Source organism: Heptranchias perlo, chromosome 7 (assembly GCF_035084215.1).
Source record: "Heptranchias perlo isolate sHepPer1 chromosome 7, sHepPer1.hap1, whole genome shotgun sequence".
NCBI lineage: Eukaryota > Metazoa > Chordata > Chondrichthyes > Hexanchiformes > Hexanchidae > Heptranchias > Heptranchias perlo.
This window is the reverse complement of record NC_090331.1, coordinates 61957996-61982459: the sequence shown is the minus strand read 5'-3', so window position 1 is coordinate 61982459 and position 24464 is coordinate 61957996. Positions and strand designations below refer to the sequence as shown.

The window sequence follows — 24464 nt, the reverse complement described above, 5'->3', positions numbered from 1 at the left end:
TCAGACCATCGCATGCCTATCCATCGGAGATGGAGAGACTGACAACCCACAGATGGGTGGTGACAGAACTTTAACATCTTTCACATACACGATGAATTAATTTTATTAATGATTGAACTGTTCCAGACCTCATTATGGTCATTGGAAAGAGTGTCACTTTTCCAATGAACAATTAATGTCAGTTTCTGTTGTCTTTCAGGGCCTTCAAGAAGAATCTGCTGAAATGGAAGAAAGCGATTCCTCGGAGGATCTCATTCCTCCTGAGGGCGCACCGCCACTGGAAATCCAGCCATGCACCTGCACAGATACCGGCACTTCGGTGGGTCACGTTGGACAGTTAGTTGGATTGTCACCTGGTGATTCACCACTCACAAGTGAGCATGAGCAGACACTGGTGGCAGGGGCAGTTGTGGAGAGTCCGCGTCGGGGGACGCACTCCTCTCCAAGCTTTGCTCAGATGCTGAACCCCGGGGGCCATCATTGAGAATGAGAATGATCGAGGTACAGCTGCACCTTTGCGAGGTACTAGAAAATGTGCCACGCACAATAACGGAGAGGATGGAGGAGTTCGTCTCCATCATAATAGATTGTTGGCGCAGGTAAGCACGAGAATGTCTGCAATGGAGAGAGAACGGCAGCCTCCACCAAGCTTCAAGCATAGATCTCAAGTGAGTCTATGCAGGCCATGACAATGTCCGTGCAGACTTTAGCTGCCATCATGTTTTACACTTTAAACAGATACTTTATCCACGGTCTTACAACACAGCACATCTGCTCACCAACCTGCTGTCCAGCAGAGTGGTGGCAGTGATGTTGCGCTAGCCTGGGAGAGGGACGATGTCGAAAGAGGACATGGAAGTGGGGACTCCACTCAAAGCGCTCCGACATCTCACCCATTGCCCCACAGACCGCCGCCCCCTCAAAAAAAAACAGTACCCGCAATGGTGCCTCCTCTCCCGATGACAATGTCTGCCCCTGCACAGATGCAGATGAAGCAGTCTTTGGTGGGGCCCTCAAGCTCCAAAACACAGAGGTCATAGGCCAAAAGCATCTCAGCAGTCAAGGTAGGTATCTGAGCAGCCGCCACTACCTTTGACTAAGCCACAGATGATGCACCACGTAGAAGCACTACAAAGAGAAAGGCTAAGCAACTGTAGTACACCAAGGGTACGCACAAGGTTATGTGACGAGAACATGATGTTGTTCATTTGTATATTGTTTGTTATGGCACAATAAATTTAACCATTATCACCACTGCCACATCTTGGCCATTATTGCGTTGCGTGTGTGAAATCGCCATTTCATTTACTTCATCACGAATGCCAAGACATGACGACACCCATTGGGTGAAGGTGCAATGGGTGTACGCCAGGTTGAAGGATTGTTTTGTTCAAAAATTGGGGGTGGGGTAGAAAAACGAGTTGTGGCGGTTGTTCCAAGCGGTCTGAGTAGCTCAATGTTTTCAATTTACACATTATGAGAACCGGTTAGAGATGAGGGAATCCTTGGCATCACGGGCAGCAATGTGTGCCACTGCTCTGGCGATGGGTTCCCCATCTTCATTTTCCTCATCCTCTTCTTCAGTGTTGCTGCCAGATGAGGATGCTAGATGAGCACCCTCATCCTCCTCCACCTGTAACCCTCTCTGCTGAGCGATGTTGTGCAGGACACAGCACACAACACACAATTATTCTGCATACTCTCGCTGGCTGAAGGGCTCCCCCAGATCTAATCCAGGCACCTGAAGCACATCTTCAACATTCCAATAGCTCGCTCAATGACAAACCTGGTGGTGATGTGGCTCTGGCTGTACTGACTCTGTGCCTCGTTGGTGGGGTTTCTCACAGATGTCATGGGCCAAGTTTGCAGGGGGCATCCCATGCTTCCAATGAGCCAGCACTTAAGTCTGTCTCCTATTTCGAAGAGGTCCAGAATGTCGGAATGGCGCAAAATGAATGCATCATGACAGCTGTCAGATAATCTGGTGCATACCTGCAGAAATCACTTGCTGTGGTCACACACCAGCTGTGCATTGATGGAGTGATAGCCCTTTTAGTTTAAGATGATTCCTGGCTCATATGGTAATCCTCGGATTCTACGTATGGTGCAATCGATTGCACTCTGCACTTTGGGAAGCCAGCCAGAGAGGCAAAACCCACTTCCCTCTCAGTCTGGCTGATGTCGTCGTGGGGGAAATTCACATAATCAGATGCCCTGGCAAACAACCCATCCATCACCTGCCTTATACACTTATGTGCAGATGACTGAGACACCCTGGAGACGTCACCCCAGAGGTGAAGAAATTGAGGGTAGTGGTGAATTTAATTGAGATGGGCCATGCATGGCCACCAGGTCGAGCGGGGAGCAGCTCTTCCTCAAGAAGGCTGCAGATGTCTGCGACCACCTGCCGACTCAATCGGAGCCTGTGCAGGCACTGCTCCTCAGAGTGGTCCAGGAAGCTCAGCCTCTGCCTGTAGGCCATCTCACGCAGGTGGTGCCTCCTGCGACCTCGGCCCCCTCTCTGCTGTTCTTCAGATCTTTGTTGCGCACCTCTGTCTTGTGCACCTGCAGATCCCTGAACCGCACGATGTGCCTGCCGCGAATGGTGATGTTACTCCTCCTCAGATGTACTGTGAAACACATCCATTGCACCCCCACCCCCTCCCCCATCCTGATCTTGTCAGTTTGAGGGGCTCCAAAATATTGGTAAATTTGTCTAAATCATAACAATTCGCAGTCACAGCACAGATTTCTCAGTCTAAACACTAAGAACTTCCATCCAAAGGTTTGCCTGAGAGATCTAAGTGCCCAGCTGCAATACCTTGCCTTGTCAGTCACTGGTTTAAAGGGTCAAATGAGTTTCGGCTGCGACTCACCTCTGTTTCCATGACGTGTTTCAGAAGCCATTGCAGAAACGTTCAGGAGAAGTTAAATCTGTTTGTTTCAGAATACACAAAAAGTTAAGTACCTCAAATGTTTAAAATACCTAAATTGCCCTCACGTTGCGCGCACGCAAATTTTTTTTTTTTAAATTCGTTCACAGGATGTGGGCGTCGCTGGCGAGGCCAGCATTTATTGCCCATCCCTAATTACCCTCGAGAAGGTGGTGGTGAGCCGCCTTCTTGAACCGCTGCAGTCCGTGTGGTGAAGGTTCTCCCACAGTGCTGTTAGGAAGGGAGTTCCAGGATTTTGACCCAGCGACAATGAAGGAACGGCAATATATTTCCAAGTCGGGATGGTGTGTGACTTGGAGGGGAACGTGCAGGTGGTGTTGTGCCCATGCGCCTGCTGCTCTTGTCCTTCTAGGTGGTAGAGGTCGCGGGTTTGGGAGGTGCTGTCGAAGAACCCTTGGCAAGTTGCTGCACTGCATCCTGTGGATGGAACACACTGCAGCCACAGTGCGCCGGTGGTGAAGGGAGTGAATGTTTAGGGTGGTGGATGGGGTGCCAATCAAGTGGGCTGCTTTATCATGGATGGTGTCGAGCTGCTTGAGTGTTGTTGGAGCTGCACTCATCCAAGCAAGTGGAGAGTATTCCATCACACTCCTGACCTGTGCCTTGTAGATGGTGGAAAGGCTTTGGGGAGTCAGGAGGTGAGTCACTCGCCACAGAATACCCAGCCTCTGACCTGCTCTTGTAGCCACAGTATTTATATGGCTGGTCCAGTTAAGTTTCTGGTCAATGGTGACCCCCAGGATGTTGATGGTGGGGGATTCGGCAATGGTAATGCCGTTGAATGTCAAGGGGAGGTGGTTAGACTCTCTCTTGTTGGAGATGGTCATTGCCTGCCACTTATCTGGCGCGACTGTTACTTACCACTTATCAGCCCAAGCCTGGATGTTGTCCAGGTCTTGCTGCATGCGGGCTCGGACTGCTTCATTATTTGAGGGGTTGCGAATGGAACTGAACACTGTGCAGTCATCAGCGAACATCTCCATTTCTGACCTTATGATGGAGGGAAGGTCATTGATGAAGCAGCTGAAGATGGTTGGGCCTAGGACACTGCCCTGAGGAACTCCTGCAGCAATGTCCTGGGGCTGAGATAATTGGCCTCCAACAACCACTACCATCTTCCTTTGTGCTAGGTATGACTCCAGCCACTGGAGAGTTTTCCCCCTGATTCCCATTGACTTCAATTTTACTGGGGCTCCTTGATGCCAAACTCGGTCAAATGCTGCCTTGATGTCAAGGGCAGTCACTCTCACCTCACCTCTGGAATTCAGCTCTTTTGTCCATGTTTGGACCAAGGCTGTAATGAGGTCTGGAGCCGAGTGGTCCTGGCAGAACCCAAACTGAGCATCGGTGAGCAGGTTATTGGTGAGTAAGTGCCGCTTGATAGCACTGTCGACGACACCTTCCATCACTTTGCTGATGATTGAGAGTAGACTGATGGGGCGGTAATTGGCCAGATTGGATTTGTCCTGCTTTTTGTGGACAGGACATACCTGGGCAATTTTCCACATTGTCGGGTAGATGCCAGTGTTGTAGCTGTACTGGAACAGCTTGGCTAGAGGCACGGCTAGTTCTGGAGCACAAGCCTTCAGCACTACAGCTGGGATGTTGTCGGGGCCCATAGCCTTTGCTGTATCCAGTGCACTCAGCCGTTTCTTGATATCACGTGGAGTGAATCGAATTGGCCGAAGACTGGCTTCCGTGATGGTGGGGATATCGGGAGGAGGCAGAGATGGATCATCCACTCGGCACTTCTGGCTGAAGATGGATGCAAACGCTTCAGCCTTGTCTTTTGCACTCACGTGCTGGACTCCGCCATCATTGAGGATGGGGATGTTTGCAGAGCCTCCTCCTCCTGTTGGTTGTTTAATTGTCCACCACCATTCACGACTGGATGTCGCAGAACTGCAGAGCTTTGATCTGATCCGTTGGTCGTGGAATCGCTTAGCTCAGTCTATAGCACGTTGCTTCCGCTGTTTAGCATGCATGTTGTCCTGAGTTGTAGCTTCACCAGGTTGGCACCTCATTTTTAGGTACGCCTGGTGCTGCTCCTGGCATGCTCTTCTACACTCCTCATTGAACCAGGGTTGATCCCCTGGCTTGTTGGTAATGGTAGAGTGAGGAATATGCCGGGCCATGAGGTTACAGATTGTGCTGGAATACAATTCTGCTGCTGCTGATGGCCCACAGTGCCTCATGGATGCCCAGTTTTGAGCTGCTAGATCTGTTCTGAATCTATCCCATTTAGCACGGTGGTAGTGCCACACAACACGTTGGATAGTGTCCTCCGTGCGAAGACGGGACTTCATCTCCACGAGGACTGTGCGGTGGTCACTCCTACCAATACTGTCATGGACAGATGCATTTGCGACAGGTAGATTGGCGAGGACGAGGTCAAATAAGTTTTTCCCCTCGTGTTGGTTCGCTCACCACCTGCCGCAGGCCCAGTCTAGCAGCTATGTCCTTCAGGACTCGGCCAGCAGTGGTGCTACCAAGCCACTCTTGGTGATTGACATTGAAGTCCCCCACCCAGAGTACATTTTGTGCCCTTGCTACCTTCAGTGCTTCCTCCAAGTGGTGCTCAACATGGAGGAGGACTGATTCATCAGCTGAGGGAGGACGGTAGGTGGTAATCAGCAGGAGGTTTCCTTGCCCATGTTTGACCTGATGCCATGAGATTTCATGGGGTCCAGAGTCAATGTTGAGAACTCCCAGGGCCACTCCCTCCTGACTGTATATCACTGTACCACCACCTCTGGTGGGTCTGTCCTGCTGGTGGGACAGGACATACCCAGGGATGGTGATGGAAGAGTCTGGGACGTTGGCTGAAAGGTATGATTCTGTGAGTATGGCTATGTCAGGCTGTTGCCTGTCTAGTCTGTGGGACAGCTCTCGCAATTTTGGCACAATTCCCCCGATGTTAGTAAGGAGGACCTTGCAGGGTCGACTGGGCTTGGTGTTTTGCCGTTGTCGTGTCCGGTGCCTAGTGGTCCGATGCCAGGTGGTCCGTCCGGTTTTATTCTTATTATGACTTTCCGTAGCGAGATTACAACTGAGTGGCTTGCTAGGCCATTTCAGAGGGCAATTAAGAATCAACCACATTGCTGTGGGTCTGGAGTCACACATAGGCCAGACTGGGTAAGGACGGCAGGTTTCCTTCCCTAAAAGGGGATTAGTGAACCAGATGGTTTTTTTCGACAATCATGGCCATCATTACTGATACTAGTATTTTAATTCCAGATTTTTATTTAATTAATTGAATTTAATTCATTAATTGAATTTAAATTCGTCAGCTGCCGTGGCAGGATTTGAACTCATGACTCTGGATTTTAGTCCAGGCCTCTGGATTACTAGTCCAGTAACATAACCACTATGCTACCGTACCCGGTAGCAGCCTAAAGGGCTTGGGGTAAACCCGGAAGTGGGCACGTTGCAGCCGGGATGCGGTCCCACTCCAAAAAAGTAACTATTTTTACTACCCACCCGTTCTTGGGGGTTAAAATTATCCCCCTGGTGTTTGTTAGCAGTGAGATGAGGGGGAGGGCATGTGCCTGATACCACCAATTTCTAAGCTTCTAAGAGATCTCTGCAAATATGCTGTCAGGAAGCACTTCTTCATGCAAAGGGTAGTGGAAATCTGGAACTCTTTTGCCCAAAAAGATGTTGAGGCTAGGTCAACTGAAAATGTCAAAACTGAGATTGGTATTAAGGGATATGGGATGAAGGTAAGTAAATGGAGTTAAGATACAGATCAGCCATGATATATTGAATGGTGGAACAGGCTCAAGGGGCTGAATGGCCTACTCCTGTTCCAATGTTGCTAAATATTAAATTCAGCATTTTATGATTGGTCCCTGGGTATGTTTCTCTCTCGCTAATTAGAATGTTCACATTTTCAATCAAAATACAAGTGATGGTAATCAGACCCAGTTTGTCTGAGAAGCTTTCAAAATCTAATTCACTTGTTTTATTTTTTCATTTTTGGCCAAAGAACTCAAATGAGGATGAAGACATATTCTCTCTCTTTCTGTCCCATGCTCTCTGCAAAAGTGAACTTCCATAAGCAAGCCTATGCTTCTTATGAAACAAGTTTGACCTTATATGCAAAATATCTGGGATAACATTGTCATAGTTAACAATGTAAACCTTCTATCATTAAGCACCTTGGGATGTTTTACTACATTAAAGGCGCTATATGAATGCAAGTTGTTATTGGGGAAACAATACAGCCTACCCACTACATATTCCAGATCTTGCTGAAACAGTAGAAACCACATAGCTTAGGCTAAAGATGAATGTGTATTGAAATATTTTCAGTATAAATTGTACTTTTAACAGATTAAAAAAAAGAAAAATCAATACAGCTCTGAATTCTCATTGTTACTTTAAAATTGTTCTACTCAAACCAAATTAATGAAGATCTATTCAGGTGCTTTTTACATCAACACACTCCATTGAGCTCCGAGTTTTGCCTCACCACTGTAACCTGAACATGTGACAGAACTACAGGAAATAAACAAAAAAATTAAGAAAGCTTGCCATATTTAACCTCAGATTCAGGCAGCCTTTGGCTCAAGAACTGCCAATCAGGAATTCAGAACAAAGACACAATGGCTGGACATGGTTTGGTTATCATACTGATTAGCAGCAACACCCTGAATCCACTTTAACTAAAACATATTTTTCTGACACAATGAGCACCCAGATAGCATACCTATAAATGTATTTTTGATGATTCTACCAATGAGGCGAGCATCCCCTCTCACAGTAGCAACTTAATAAAAAACAAACCTGAATTGCTTATCCCACTAATCTGCTGATGAGGGACTGTTTATGAACAAAGGGAAAGATAAAGCCAATCGGCAGCCAAACTCCTCCTGCATTCATGAGAACATTGGAACAGGAGTAGGCTATTTCGCCCCTTGAGCCTGTTCCACCATTCAATGAGATCATGGTTGATCTGTGACCTAACTCCATATATCTGCTTTAGCCCCATATCCCTTAATATCTTTGGTTAACAAAAACCTATCAATCTCAGATTTAAAATTAACAATTGAGCTCGCATCAACTGCTGTTTGCGGAAGAGAGTTCCAAACTTCTACTACCCTTGGCGTGTAGGAGTATTTCTTAACTTCACTCCTGTAAGTCCTGGCTCTAATTTTTAGGCTATGTCCCCTAGTTCTAGACTCACCAACTAGCGGAAATAGTTTTTCTCTATCTACCCTATTGGTTCCCCTTAACACCTTGAAAACTTCGATCAAATCACCCCTTAATCTTCTAAATTCCAGGGAATACAACCCTAGTTTGTGTAATCGCTCCTCGTAATTTAACCCTTCGAGTCCAGGTATCATTCTAGTAAATCTACACTGCACTCTCTCCAAGGCCAATGTATCCTTCCCAAGGTGCAGTGCCCAAACTGAACACCGTTCTCCAGGTGCTGTCTAACCAGGGCTTTGTATAGCTGTAACATAACTTCTACCCCCTTGTACTCTAGTCCTCTAGATATAAAGGCCAGCATTCAATTAGCCTTTTTGATTATTCTCTATACCTGTCCATGACATTTTAATGATCTATGTACATAGACTCCTAAATCTCTTTGGACCTCCACTGTTTCGGGCTTTTCACCATTTAGAAAGTACTCTGTCCTTTTTAGGTCCAAAGTGGATGACCTCACACTTGCTTACATTGAAATCCATTTGCCACAGTTTTGCCCATTCACATAATCTATTAATATCTCTTCAATGTCAAACAGAAGCCATTTTTAAATTCTGATGTTTGGCACGACTACAAATTCCTTTAAAAATTATAAAATAGAGATTATGATCTGAAACAGGATGGATCCTCAGATCCATCACGATGATATAATAATTCGGCTTGACATTATGTATTGGAATAGAGGGCTATGAGCAGCATTGAGGTTATAATTTTACTCCAGAAGTATTTCACACTAAGTATCTTCTCCCAGACGGATTCTATCCAAGACTGTATAATGAAACACAACAAGGGTGCAGCTTGGAGACACCAGTAATAAATATCTATTTCTAATAAAGAATTATCTACAGTATCACATACTTGCCCATTTAGATAGAATTTTCTGATGTAATTAATATAGGAAAAATAATGTTTGATAGTTTACCAAATAAATGAATAATGTTGAAGCACATAATCCACAAACAAGAAGGTGGTCAATGCAGGTTATGTAGCTCGAGGGCTCAAATTGATTTGGTAGTTTGCAACCACTCATGAGCTGGTTTATCAGCCTAGAATTTCCTCCATGGAAGCAACCTGGAAGGGTGATCTGAAAATGCACCCATTCCCATGCCCATTCTGCCAATTAGAATACGGCCAAGAGTAAAAATGGGCATAAATCAGCGTAAAAAATTGGGGCCCAAGGAAGGCGCCAAACTCACACCATATTTTCCTTCAAGTATGAAAATGAAAGTTTCAACTCATTCATGTAAATTAGGCACACATGTTTAAGATTCTGCAATCAGGGAAGCTTTTCAATTTTTAATGTGACTTATACTTATGCCATAAAAATGCAATAAAAGAAACAGAAAATACAGCACCGGTCTCAGTGAAGATAAATGTTTTTAAAAACCCACAAAAAAATTGCAATAAAACACCAGAAAAATGACATTTTCTCATGCTGCTTCTGAAAATCTGGTCGTAATTTTAATGGAGCCTTTGAGCAAGCGCAATTGCAAGAAACTCATTTTTGAGGCTCTCTAACCTGGAGGTACATAGGAACAGGAGTAGGCCATTCAGCCCCTCATGCCTGCTCCACCATTTGATAAGATCATGGCTGATTGTGATCTAACTCCATATACCTTTTTTTTTTATTCGTTCACGGGATGTGGGCGTCGCTGGCAAGGCCGGCATTTATTGCCCATCCCTAATTGCCCTTGAGAAGGTGGTGGTGAGCCGCCTTCTTGAACCGCTGCAGTCCGTGTGGTGACGGTTCTCCCACAGTGCTGTTAGGAAGGGAGTTCCAGGATTTTGACCCAGCGACAATGAAGGAACGGCGATATATTTCCAAGTCGGCTTGGTGCGTGACTTGGAGGGGAACGTGCAGGTGGTGTTGTTCCCATGCGCCTGCTGCCCTTGTCCTTCTAGGTGGTAGAGGTCGCGGGTTTGGGAGGTGCTGTCGAAGAAGCCTTGGCGAGTTGCTGCAGTGCATCCTGTGGATGGTGCACACTGCAGCCACAGTGCGCCGGTGGTGAAGGGAGTGAATGTTTAGGGTGGTGGATGGGGTGCCAATCAAGCGGGCTGCTTTATCTTGGATGGTGTCGAGCTTCTTGAGTGTTGTTGGAGCTGCACTCATCCAGGCAAGTGGAGAGTATTCCATCACACTCCTGACTTGTGCCTTGTAGATGGTGGAAAGGCTTTGGGGAGTCAGGAGGTGAGTCACTCGCCACAGAATACCCAGCCTCTGACCTGCTCTCGTAGCCACAGTATTTATATGGCTGGTCCAGTTAAGTTTCTGGTCAATGGTGACCCCCAGGATGTTGATGGTGGGGGATTCGGCGATGGTAATGCCGTTGAATGTCAAGGGGAGGTGGTTAGACTCTCTCTTGTTGGAGATGGTCATTGCCTGCCACTTATCTGGCGCGAATGTTACTTGCCACTTATCAGCCCAAGCCTGGATGTTGTCCAGGTCTTGCTGCATGCGGGCTCGGACTGCTTCATTATCTGAGGGGTTGCGAATGGAACTGAACACTGTGCAGTCATCAGCGAACATCCCCATTTCTGACCTTATGATGGAGGGAAGGTCATTGATGAAGTAGCTGAAGATGGTTGGGCCGAGGACACTGCCCTGAGGAACTCCTGCAGCAATGCCCTGGGGCTGAGATGCTTGGCCTCCAACAACCACTACCATCTTCCTTTGTGCTAGGTTTGACTCCAGCCACTGGAGAGTTTTCCCCCTGATTCCCATTGACTTCAATTTTACTAGGGCTCCTTGGTGCCACACTCGGTCAAATGCTGCCTTGATGTCAAGGGCAGTCACTCTCACCTCACCTCTGGAATTCAGCTCTTTTGTCCATAGAATCATAGAAGTTACAACATGGAAACAGGCCCTTCAGCCCAACATGTCCATGTCGCCCAGTTTATACCACTAAGCTAGTCCCAATTGCCTGCACTTGGCCCATCTCCCTCTATACCCATCTTACCCATGTAACTGTCCAAATGCTTTTTAAAAGACAAAATTGTACCCGCCTCTACTACTGCCTCTGGCAGCTCGTTCCAGACACTCATCACCCTTTGAGTGAAAAAATTGCCCCTCTGGACCCTTTTGTATCTCTCCCCTCTCACCTTAAATCTATGCCCCCTCGTTATAGACTCCCCTACCTTTGGGAAAAGATTTTGACAATCGACCTTATCTATGCCCCTCATTATTTTATAGACTTCTATAAGATCACCCCTTAACCTCCTGCTCTCCAGGGAAAAAAGTCCCAGTCTGTCTAACCTCTCCCTGTAAGTCAAACCATCAAGTCCCGGTAGCATCCTAGTAAATCTTTTCTGCACTCTTTCTAGTTTAATAATATCCTTTCTATAATAGGGTGACCAGAACTGTACACAGTACTCCAAGTGTGGCCTCACCAATGCCCTGTACAACTTCAACAAGACATCCCAACTCCTGCATTCAATGTTCTGACCAATGAAACCAAGCATGCCGAATGCCTTCTTCACCACCCCATCCACCTGTGACTCCACTTTCAAGGAGCTATGAATCTGTACTCCTAGATCTCTTTGTTCTATAACTCTCCCCAACGCCCTACCATTAACGGAGTAGGTCCTGGCCCGATTCGATCTACCAAAATGCATCACCTCACATTTATCTAAATTAAACTCCATCTGCCATTCATCGGCCCACTGGCCCAATTGATCAAGATCCCGTTGCAATCCTAGATAACCTTCTTCACTGTCCACAATGCCACCAATCTTGGTGTCATCTGCAAACTTACTAACCATGCCTCCTAAATTCTCATCCAAATCATTAATATAAATAACAAATAACAGCGGACCCAGCACCGATCCCTGAGGCACACCGCTGGACACAGGCATCCAGTTTGAAAAACAACCCTCTACAACCACCCTCTGTCTTCTGTCGTCAAGCCAATTTTGTATCCAATTGGCTACCTCACCTTGGATCCCATGAGATTTAACCTTATGTAACAACCTACCATGCGGTACCTTGTCAAATGCTTTGCTGAAGTCCATGTAGACCACGTCTACTGCACAGCCCTCATCTATCTTCTTGGTTACCCCTTCAAAAAACTCAATCAAATTCGTGAGACATGATTTTCCTCTCACAAAACCATGCTGACTGTTCCTAATTAGTCCCTGCCTCTCCAAATGCCTGTAGATCCTGTCCCTCAGAATACCCTCTAACAACTTACCCACTACAGATGTCAGGCTCACTGGTCTGTAGTTCCCAGGCTTTTCCCTGCCGCCCTTCTTAAACAAAGGCACAACATTTGCTACCCTCCAATCTTCAGGCACCTCACCTGTAGCGGTGGATGATTCAAATATCTCTGCTAGAGGACCCGCAATTTCCTCCCTAACCTCCCATAACGTCCTGGGATACATTTAATCAGGTCCCGGAGATTTATCTACCTTGATGCGCGTTAAGACTTCCAGCACCTCCCTCTCTGTAATATGTACACTCCTCAAGACATCACTATTTATTTCCCCAAGTTCCCTGACATCCATGCTTTTCTCAACCGTAAATACCGATGTGAAATATTCATTCAGGATCTCACCCATTTCTTGTGGTTCCGCACATAGATGACCTTGTTGATCCTTAAGGGGCCCTACTCTCTCCCTGGTTACCCTTTTGCCCTTTATGTATTTGTAGAAGCTCTTTGGATTCACCTTTGCCTGATCTGCCAAAGCAATCTCATATCCCCTTTTTGCCCTCCTGATTTCTCTCTTAACTCTACTCCGGCAATCTCTATACTCTTCAAGGGATCCACTTGATCCCAGCTGCCTATGCATGTCATATGCCTCCTTCTTCTTTTTGACTAGTGCCTCAATCTCCCGAGTCATCCAAGGTTCCCTACTTCTACCAGCCTTGCCCTTCACTGTTTGGACCAAGGCTGTAATGAGGTCTGGAGCCGAGTGGTCCTGGCGGAACCCAAACTGAGCATCGGTGAGCAGGTTATTGGTGAGTAAGTGCCGCTTGATAGCACTGTCGACAACACCTTCCATCACTTTGCTGATGATTGAGAGTAGACTGATGGGGCGGTAATTGGCCGGATTGGATTTGTCCTGCTTTTTGTGGACAGGACATACCTGGGCAATTTTCCACATTGTCGGGCGGATGCCAGTGTTGTAGCTGTACTGGAACAGCTTGGCTAGAGGCGCAGCTAGTTCTGGAGCACAAGTCTTCAGCACTACAGCTGGAATGTTGTCGGGGCCCATAGCCTTTGCTGTATCCAGTGCACTCAGCCGTTTCTTGATATCACGTGGAGTGAATCGAATTGGCCGAAGACTGGCTTCCGTGATGGTGGGGATATCGGGAGGAGGCTGAGATGGATTATCCACTCGGCACTTCTGGCTGAAGATGGTTGCAAACGCTTCAGCCTTGTCTTTTGCACTCACGTGGGCCTTTGGCCCATATCCCTTAATACCTTTGGTTGTCAAAAAGCTATCTATCTCAGATTTAAATTTAGCAATTGAGCTCGTATCAATTGCCGTTTGCGGAAGAGAGTTCCAAACTTCTACCACCCTTTGTGTGTAGAAATGTTTTCTAATCTCGCTCCTGAAAGGTCTGGCTCTAATTTTTAGACTGTGCCCCCTACTCCTAAAATCCCCAACCAGCGGAAATAGTTTCTCTCCATCCACCCTATCTGTTCCACTTAATATCTTATAAACTTCGATCAGATCACCCCTTAACCTTCGAAACTCCAGAGAATACAACCCCAATTGTGTAATCTCTCCTTGTAACTTAACCCTTGAAGTCCGGGTATCATTCTAGTAAACCTACACTGCACTCCCTCCAAGGCCAATATGTCCTTCCGAAGGTGCGGTGCCCAGAACTGCTCACAGTACTCCAGGTGCGGTGTGGCCAACTTTAGGGGAGGAGGGAATCAATAGATAGGAGCAGTAAGAGATCAAGGAGATTTGGGCGTATTGTAGTTACGCATATAACTCAAACAAATTTCCACGATCTTTTAAGCCATTTAATTGGTTTGTGCCCAGATTACTCTTGTCTCTGGGTGAAAGTATGGAGGAAATACATATTGCTCATTAATTAATCCAGAATGGCTACCTACCAACATTGAATGAAAAACATCTTTGTGTCTAGCCTAAGATGCTTATTGATGACTGGCCATTTCAACTCACTGACCTCCTCGGGCTTCCCATTGTTTCAAAGCTACGGTAACTTGCATACACAAGCAGTGCCATTGCTGGGACATCTAAGATGGATCAGCTGCAATTCCCTTCCTGTGTAACCAACAAAAATTACCAAGACAACAAGCCTGATTTCATCCTTGCTGACTTAACAAGCAAACAAAATACTGAATTTATTTCAGAAATTTTATAAAATTTTAAAAATTCCAGTTCAGGCAACAGAGGTAAAGACTAAATCATTACAGGCACAAAGGAAGTCAAGTCAATGGGTTGTATGAGGAGTTTTTGTTTCTGCTAAAGCAAGAGAATAACTACTTCAAACAGGAGTACTTAAGTGATGGTGTAGACTGCCAACTAGCACTGTACAAGCAGATTAGGTTGAACCATTCAAAACAAAATGCAGATTAACAATCCAGCAGGAATTTGGATCAGCAACAGGCAGGAGAAAATTGAAAACAGTGAGAGCAAATGTGAAGAGAGTTGACAAATACCCCCACCCCTCAAACTACATGCTTATGATCTGTGTCCGCCACCCTACCTCTTCCTCTTTTTCCCCCTACCACAATCATTTTTGTCTCACACTAGTAACGGAACATGACTTCTTTCCCAACTTCACTCTCCTTGCTTCAATCAGTTACATTTATAAATATTTCAGCACTATATCAACAGGCACAAAGAAACTGAGACCTGACAACTTATTCACAGAGTACATCATCTGACCTCAAGCTTGCATTGTTACATATCATTGCTAGTCACCGCAACAAAACTTGTCGAAAAACAGATAAAATACTTGCTTTTTAAGAGAAAAAAAAATTCCTCACCATGACATTTTTCATATGGCTCCTGAAGGCAGCATGGTCCAAACTGGTTATATACTGTACTGTTACTAAATGCTGCATATTTGCTGTGCCATCAGTATGGGGTAAAAGACACAAACTGTGATTGATACTTAATCATTACTATTCACTACTGATAAACATCACCAAATTCTTTTTAGTTCCTTTAGCAGTAATAACTTCCAAAACACAATACTGACCAGTACAAATGAATTTTTTCTTTATATTTCATCCAACAACACAGTACCAAAAGCATTTCAGAAGAGATAGAAGTGAGGAGCCACAGCTATGTTGCACATTCACATAACTGGAGGAAGATAAGAGTTCCACTAATGGGACCAGGATCTCATTCCCTATTTATATTGCAGAACCACTTCCAATGGAAGTAGTCATCCAATATAATTGATTCCCTGTGTTCAAAATTCACTCCATTTATACTGCAGGACAAACTGACTACTACCAGATTACTCAAATGCGCAATTCGCACATGCACAGTTGCTGTTAGCATTCTGGCCACAGACCTTCTCCAATGTTGGGAGGGGGGGTGGGGGAGAGCGGTATGTACAGTCAGGCTGAGAGCTCAGTCCATACGCACTCAGAACAAACAGCAACCCTGATGACAAAGGACACCAGCAACGATGATTTACTTTTGCCACCACTGGTGATTTACCCACAGTATCAGGGAATTAAACCACCTTGCAAGATATTTTTGACTGCCTTTAAAGGCACGTGTGCTGCCCTGTTTATATTGTAGAGTTGCATCCAGAGACATCATCGTAATATAAATGGAGTATGAAATGCTTGCAGCAAGTACTGCATACAACACTCTGACTATGATCATTGAAAAGCATTAATGAGACAGTCATCTCTTCAGTCTGTAGAAAATGCTAGTGTCCTTTTTTAAAAAAAGGAAAGTCAAATAAGTTTAAGATCAGCTCAACACCATTTGCAGCTAGCAAAGACTATCACTAGAAGGTGATCCTCCTTACTCTCACACCAGCATCAGTACACTATCTTTCTGATGGTGGCATGCTCAAAATCAGAACCAATGCAGATTCAATCGCTTGACAGGTAATGGTTAATCATTGCTGTAAATGGTCAATTCCATAAGGAGAGTAATTCCCAAGACAATAACAAAATCTTCCCCACAACTAAAAGAAAGATAATGTTAGTTATAAGAGCTTTTCTAGAGTTCTAAAACAAACATGCAACACCAAACAATACACAAATAAATGTTTCACTTAGAATACAAAACACTGGCTTAATACCAACAGCTAAACTCCATAAATTACAAGCACAACCCCATTAGTGAAGTACAACTCTTGAATGGAACCACCCTTCTATTGAGTTTTTCATTACCAGAACATTCAGATTACTCCAAGTTGGCATTCTGGATTGCCTTAAGCAAATTTGTCAAATAGAATTTTTTTTAAAAACCTATATATTATTTCCCATTAAATGAAGCATAGAGGACATTTAATTTCACATACTCTGGATATAAAGAGAAACAAATTCCAATACCTCTTATGAAAATTGTAATCCTAAAGACGTTTTGAACTCTAATACAACCACAGAATCAGACAGTCCTCAAGCTATGGAAGGATGACAGGACCACTTATGTATGTCCTTTACTGTACAACGCACTTGTGAAGGAGGAGGTTAGAGTGGAGGGACTGCTCGCTTCACCCAATGCACTGAGCATCAGGCTCGTCCCCGCGATTAGGAACAGCTCGCTTCCCGGGCTCGCGCATTCCCCCCATTTACCTGCGCGTGCACGCAGAGAGCTCGTCTCCGCTTATTTATACATAATACTTTAAAAATCGCTGCCACCAAAAAAAAAAAATTAGTTGAAACAGCCACGGTAGTTAAACTTTAAGGAGCCTGAAGTTTAAAAAACAAAAAGCATCTTGTAACTTTCTCTCGCAACCACGGCGAAAGGACGGCGGCTGGACTGGAGTCGAAGCCAGAACGCAGTCGTCTCCAGCAGAAGTTTCACTCAGTGTTTTCATATTCGCAGACGCTATCACCACCCCCTCCTTCCCTTCTCATACTTTCCTGCTTCTGGAAAAAAAAAGGGCCAGCCCTTAACATTAACACAAACAGACAGAGCGCCGACAAACTGTACCCCGGCACTGGATACATTGCTGCACTTGTTACCAATCGGTGATCATATACAAGTTTAAAGGAGCAAAGTAGGCTGCAGCCGCTGACACACATACATAGAGAAAGCAGTTTCAGAGTACACACGTTCACGTCTAAATTCAGAAACGGTCTTTAAAATTATTTCGAGGAGTCAACGACTAAAAAATAAAAAAAAGTTACAAGTAACGCTTACTTTGTCTTAATCTTGGTGTTTTGGATCATCCGCAGTCCCACCGTTTCCTTGATAGGTTTGTATGTATTTTTCCCCCTCCCTCCTGCTCCGGAATCTCTGCCTCCAGAAAGTTGAATGACGTAAAACCCAAGCAGGTCTGTGCTTTGCACAATCACCACCAACAAGGCGCCAGGTTTAAAAGGGACAGCATGCATCCATTTAAAGGGGAAATGCTTAAAACCTGTCAACCTGCAATATAGTTCAGTGACCTGCGGTGACTGTTATACGTACGACTTTGAATCGCACATGAGTTGGGATATCTGTGGATGTTGTTAGAAAACAGACAAAGGAGTCACAACACTTGGCAAGTCACTCGGAAAAAAAATGCTTGATGGTCCAGGATTGCGAAGGCAAAAATATTGGAGTTAAAGTACAGCACTTGAATTGCTATTGACATAATTTGAAAGATTGTGACGACTGTTGAAAGCAATAATATGAAATTACACATTCTGAACGATGCAAGTAGCTGGTGCAAACTCAGACGAGTCTGATTTCTGAGGAATAGTTCCATAACCGAAACGCCAACTTGCGTTCTCTCGACAGATGCTGCCTGACCTGCTGAGTATTTCCAACGTTTTCTATTTTTGTTTCAGATTTCCAGCATCTGCAGCATTTCGCTTTTTGTTCAACCCTTCATCAGAACTGGATTAAAGGGATAGCGTGAGTTTGCTGCATATTTATTGTTTCTGTTCATTGTTACTAATAGTTTTTTTTAACTCTCTAGTCTCATTCATTTATATTTCTCTTTCTATTAATGTTTGTTTGGTATTTCTGTATTTTGTTTGGGCAATTATTATTTATTTATTCTATATTTCCAACTACTATTTCTAATTCCCTGTACTTTGGCCCTTCCGCTATTTCAATACAACTAACTGTGCAGTCAACAGCTCCCTGACTTCTGCCTTCAAAACTGTTATTATCATCAATTCCCTCACTGTCTCCCATCCAAATTGCTCTCCTGATGCAATTCCCACCTCTGCATCTTTAAATATGAGGATTGCTGGCTGGAATACCCCTGCTGCAAAACTAGCCTGGTTGTCCACCACCAGACCTGGCTCAATCACCTAAAGCAATACCATGCCCAGCGCTACCCAATATCTTTGCCCCAATGCCAAATCACCATGCAGCTCCTCCTTCATCTCTCCTGTCCCCTCCTCAGCCTTCACTAAGCTCATCACCTCCACCAGACCCACCTCTTGCTCCCTAGTGCCTCTACTGATCCAACTTCTCATCATACAGTTATCCCTCCCAAAGCTTGCTGAATTGTTAATGGTTCTGTCTCCTCAGGCTCTGTACTCTCCACCTTTCAAAATGATTGCCATCAGCCGTTCTCAAAAAAAACCTTTATCCTTCCATTCTTCCAAGCTATTGCCCTGTCTCCAACCTCCCATTCCTCGCTTTATTCCTTGAACATGTCACCATCACCCAGCTCCATGCCCACCTCTCCCATTACTTTGAATCCCTCCAATCAGATTTCCACTCTGCCTACAGCACCAAGACCACTCTGGACAAAGCCATCATGATATCCTTTATGATTGTTACCATGATGTTCTATTTTCTTCATTCCCTTTGACATCAATATGGCTTTCAACATGGTTGACCATTCCATCCTTCTTTACCAGCTCTCCTCTGTGGTCCGCCATTAGGCTGGTTTCACTTTTATCTGTCCTGAAGAAGCCAGCATATCTCCTGCAATGGCTTCTCCTCCCACCCTCGCATTGATATTAAGGTGCGTCCCAAAATTCCATCCTTATCCCTCTTTTTTCTTCATTTACATGCTACTCCTTGGTGATATAATTTACATGTGTGAGCAAATGTTCACATATATATTGATAACACCCAGATCTATCTTCCTGCCACCGATCATGACCACTACACAAAGTCTTGGATGAGCCGAACATCCTTTAGCTCAACACCACCAAAAAAAGCAATCCCATTTGGCTCCCATCAAAAAACATATTACCTTAACCCCCACCCCCCCCCCCCCAACCCCTTGACTGCCCACTCAACCTGTGCAACCTCATTGTTCTGTTTATTCCTTAGCTGAGCTCCAAACCCCACATCATAGTCACTACCAACACCATTTATTTCTACCTCTGCAACATCATCCACCTGTCCCTCTATTTCAACCCTATTGCTGCTAAGACCTTTAGCCACAAATCTGTCATCTCCAGACTTGATTACACCAATGCTCTCCTTGCCAGCCTCCCAACTCCTGTCTTTCACAAAGTGCAACTTGTCTAAAACTCTGTTACCTGCACCCAACCCTGCACTGAGTCCTATCACCCCTACTCTCACCAGCCTCCATTGGCTTCCCATTCTTCAATGCATCCATTTCAAAATCCTTGTCCTCATCTACAAGTCCCCCCATGACCTTGTCCCTTCCTATCTCTGACACCTACTTCAGCCCTGTGTTTAAGCATGCGGCTTCCATTCTTCCTACTCTTGCCTCCTTTGCATGCCCCTTTCTTCCACTTCACCTTTGATGGCAAAGCCTTCAGTTGTCTCATCCTCATACTCTGGAATGCTCTCCCTAAATCTCTCTGCCTTCCGATCCTATTTCAAAAATCTCCTATAAATCCTCTTTTTTCATTGTACCTTTCTTGCCACCCCAGCCGCTCTTAACACTATGATCTGTGAAATGCTTTGGAATACTTTACTACATTAAAAAGGTGCTATAAATCTGCAAGCCATTGCTATTATTCCTTGATTCTAGATTATTTTAGATATTTTTCCATGTTTTTCTAAATTTTAGTGTTGCCAATTGTTTGTTTTTTCTATTCCTTCCCATGTCTTCGTTTTATATGTACTTTTCATTTCTACACTTTTATTGTATTTCCTCTAGTTTGAACCTATACAAACAGAAAAGTTAAAACAATATTTTACATAGCTTTGAGTTATAATAGATACTTGGCTCCAATTAGCAATACACATTTGGTCTGCCACTGGGTTTGTTGCAGAAAATATGTTGCTTAATTTTGTCAAAGGCCTTTGAAGCTATACTGAAATGTTTATGCATCGCATCTACCAGTGCCAGATATTTTCAGCTCTTTACAAGACGGGAGGATGGAGGGGATCATTAGGGAGAGAAGAGAAAACAAGGCATTGGCATTAAGGGAAACTATATTCCCATATTACTTGTGTGTTTTGTGCATGAACAAACAGTAGAAAAAGGACTGGATATTTCCAAAAACAGAGTCCCTGGGATAAGGAGAAATAAGAGATTTTTTTCTAAACTGTCAGATACAGCTTAAAAACAAATTTATTTTTTGTTTCAGTAATTATATCAATTAAACACAAAAAAAAGGTTACAATTTGCCACAGTAAAAGCACCTGTGGATTGATTACAGTAAATTTTCCTCAAATTCTGAACCCCCAAGTTATATTACAGATATCAGTTCACTAGCAGCCATTGTAATAAGACTGTGGCCAATTTGTTTTATGTCACAAATGTCTTTACCAATATTCTGTCTAATTATATACAACAGTGACCGATGAGCACATGGTGCTGTTCCTCAATGATTATGAATTTCATGTTACAGGATTTCACAGCAGCACATAAAAATTCACTATACTTCATAGAGTATGCCAATGGCCTAAGACTGAGGTCATAACTGCACCCTGAAGACAAGACTCCAACATATTGTAATCACTAACCAATAATCTTGTTCTTTGGATCAAACCATAAGAATTTAATTAATGTATTAATTTTTAATAAATTTAAAAAGAAGTCTGTTTTATGTAGTGCAGGGAAGGGAATTTATTTATCAAAGAATCAAAAAATCATGGTGCTGTACTTTTTTTCATTATTTGGTTAAGCTCCAACTTCTTTACATAAGCTTGTAATTTTGATTTATGGAAGTCCTGGTATGAACACCATCAACCTTATTGCTGTGTCCAAGATCCCTAGTCATCTCCCTACTACAGCTTTGTGCTACCCTTTGTGTAGAAAGAGGGATGAGGTCCTGCAGGCAGATTTTAAGGAGCTAGAAAAGAAATTAATAAGCAGGACCTCAAAGGTAGTAATCTCCGAATTACTCCCAATGCCACGTTCTAGTGAGTATAGAAATAGGAGGATAGAACAAATGAATGCGTGGCTGGTGAGATGGTGCAGGAGGGAGGGCTTTAGATTCCTGGGGCATTGGGACCGGTTCTGGGGTACGTGGGACCTGTACAGGCCAGACGGGTTGCGCCTCAACAGGGCAGGGACCAATATCCCCACGGGGAGGTTTGCTAGTGCTATTGGGGAGGGTTTAAACTGGCTTGGCAGGGGGATGGGAACCTGAACGTAGATTCAGAAGGGAGAGAAGCAGAGCTGAAAATGGAAGAGAAAAAATTACTAAGCGAATTTGGAAGGCAGAGGAAACAAAAGTTACAAAAGAGTTTGGCAGTGCTTAATGGTATATACTTCAATGCAAGGAGTCTAGTGAATAAGGCAGATGAGCTAAGGGCACAAATAGACACATGGAAGTTTGATATCTTAGCTATTAGTGAAACATGGCTTAAAGAGGGGCAGGAATGACAGCTCAACATTCCTGGTTACAGGGTTTTCAGATGAGATAGAGAGGGGGATAAAAAAGAAGGGGGTGGCAATATTGGTTAAAGAAAGAATTACAGCTGTGAGGAGGGATGATAAGTTAGAAGGATCATCAAATGAGGCCATATGGGTTGAGATAAAGAGCAAAAAAAGGGGCAGTCACATTGCTGGGAGTGTACTATAGAACCCCGAAGAGTCAGAGGGAGATAGAAGAGCAAATGTGTAGGCAAATTTCTGAGATGTGCAAAAACAATAGGGCAATAATGATAGGGGATTTCAACTACCCTAATATCAACTGGGATACAAGCAGTGGAAAAGGTAGAGAGGGCACAGAATTCTTAAATTGCATTCAGGAGAACTTCTTTAGCCAGTACACAGCAAGCCCACCAAGAGTGTGGTGGGGGTGTTGTTCTATATATAGTTTTAGGGAATGAAGCTGGGCAGGTGGAAGGAGTATCAGTTGGAGAGCATTTTGCTGGTAATGATCATAATTCAGTTAGATTTAGTATAGTTATGAAAAAGGACAAGGATAAAACAGGAGTAAAAGTTCTCAATTGGGGAAAGGCCAATTTTACTAAGCTTAGAAGTGAGTTAGCAAAAGTGGACTGGAAACAGCTACTTGAAGGTAAACTAGTGTCAGGGCATGGGAGGCATTGAAGGGAGAGATTGTGAGGGTTTAGAACAAACATGTTCCCACAAAGAAAAAGGGTGGGACTGCCAAATCAAGAGCCACCTGGGTGACAAGGAGCATACAGGATAGGATACAGCAAAAAAGGGAAACTTATGTCAGATACCGAGAGCTCAATACTGAAGAAAGCCTAGAGGAGTATAGAAAGTGCAGGGGGAAATTAAAAAGGAAATTAGGAAAGCAAAGAGAGGGCATGAAAAAATACTGGCAAGTAAAATCAAGGAAAACCCAAAGATGTTTTATAAAAACATAAAGAGCAAGAGAATAACTAAAAAAAGAGTAGGACCTATTAGAAACCAAAAAGATAACCTATGTGTGGAGGTGGAAGATGTTGGTATGGTTCTTAATGAATTTGACTTTGCGTCTGTCTTCACAAAAGAGGGGGACGATGCAGACATTGTAGTTGAGTGTGAAATACTGGATGGGATAAACATAGTGAGCGAGGAAGTATTAAAGGGTTATTATATTTGAAAGTAGATAAATCGCCAGGCCCGGATGAAATGTATCCCAGGCTGTTAAGAGAAGCAAGGGAGGAAATAGCAGAGGCTCTGACCATAATTTTCCAATTCTTCCTGGCTACAGGCGTGGTGCCGGAGGATTGGAGGACTGCTAACATTGTACCATTGTTTAAAAAGGGAGAAAGTGATAGACCGAGTAATTATAGGCCAGTCAGCCTAACCTTGGTGGTGGGCAAATTATTGGAATCAATTCTGAGGGAAAGCATAAATCGTCATTTAGAAAGGCACAGGTTAATCAAGGACAGTCAGCATGGATTTGTTAAGGGAAGGTCGTGTCTGACTAATTTGATTGAATTTTTTGAGGCAGTAACAAGGAGGGTCGATGAGGGTAACGCATTTGATGTAGTGTACACGGATTTTAGCAAGGCCCACATGGCAGACTGGTCAAAAAAGTAAAAGCCCATGGGATCCAAGGGAAAGTGGCTAGTTGGATCCAAAATTAGCTCAATGGCAGGAAGCAAAGGGCAATGGTTGACGGGTGTTTTTGCAACTGGAAGGCTGTTTCCAGTGGGGTTCCCTGCATTAGGTTCCTTTCCTTTTGTGGTATATATTAATGATTTGGACTTGAATGTGGGGGGTTTGATCAAGAAGCTTGCAGATGATACAGCCAAATAAATACTGTGGCTACAAGAGCAAGTCAGAGGCTAGGTATTCTGCGGCGAGTGACTCACCTCCTGATTCCCCAAAGCCTTTCCACCATCTACAAGGCACAAGTCAGGAGTGTGATAGAATACCCTCCACTTGCCTGGATGAGTGCAGCTCCAACAACACTCAAGAACTTTGACACTATCCAGGACAAAGCAGCCCGCTTGATTGGCACCCCATCCATCACCCTAAATATTCACTCCCTTCACCACCGGCGCACCGTGGCTACAGTGTTTACCATCCACAGGATGCACTGCAGCAACTCGCCAAGACTTCTTCGACAGCACCTCCCAAACCCGCGACCTCTACCACCTAGAAGGACAAGGGCAGCAGGCACATGGGAACAACACCACCTGCATGTTCCCCTCCAAGTCTCACACCATCCCGACTTGGAAATATATCACTGTTTCTTCGTCGTTGCTGGGTCAAAATCCTGGAACTTCCTACCTAAAAGTACTGTGGGAGAACCTTCACCACACGGACTGCAGCGGTTCAAGAAGGCAGCTCCCCGCCGCCTTCTCAAGGGCAATTAGGGATGGGCAATAAATGCTGTCCTT

At 44.5% G+C, this 24464-nt stretch overlaps 1 protein-coding gene across 4 annotated transcripts in view; it reads right to left on the bottom strand.

Annotated features, from left to right (window-relative positions):
• The window catches only part of gulp1b (GULP PTB domain containing engulfment adaptor 1b), a 376077-nt gene extending 358502 nt beyond the window's left edge, over positions 1 to 17575 (bottom strand). For all 4 annotated transcript variants that reach the window (XM_067987700.1, XM_067987702.1, XM_067987703.1 and 1 more), the window contains exon 1: positions 17481 to 17575. The gene's annotated coding sequence lies outside the window, so the exon portion shown is untranslated. The remainder of the gene's footprint in view (positions 1 to 17480) is intronic.
• Positions 17576 to 24464: the final 6889 nt, after the last annotated feature.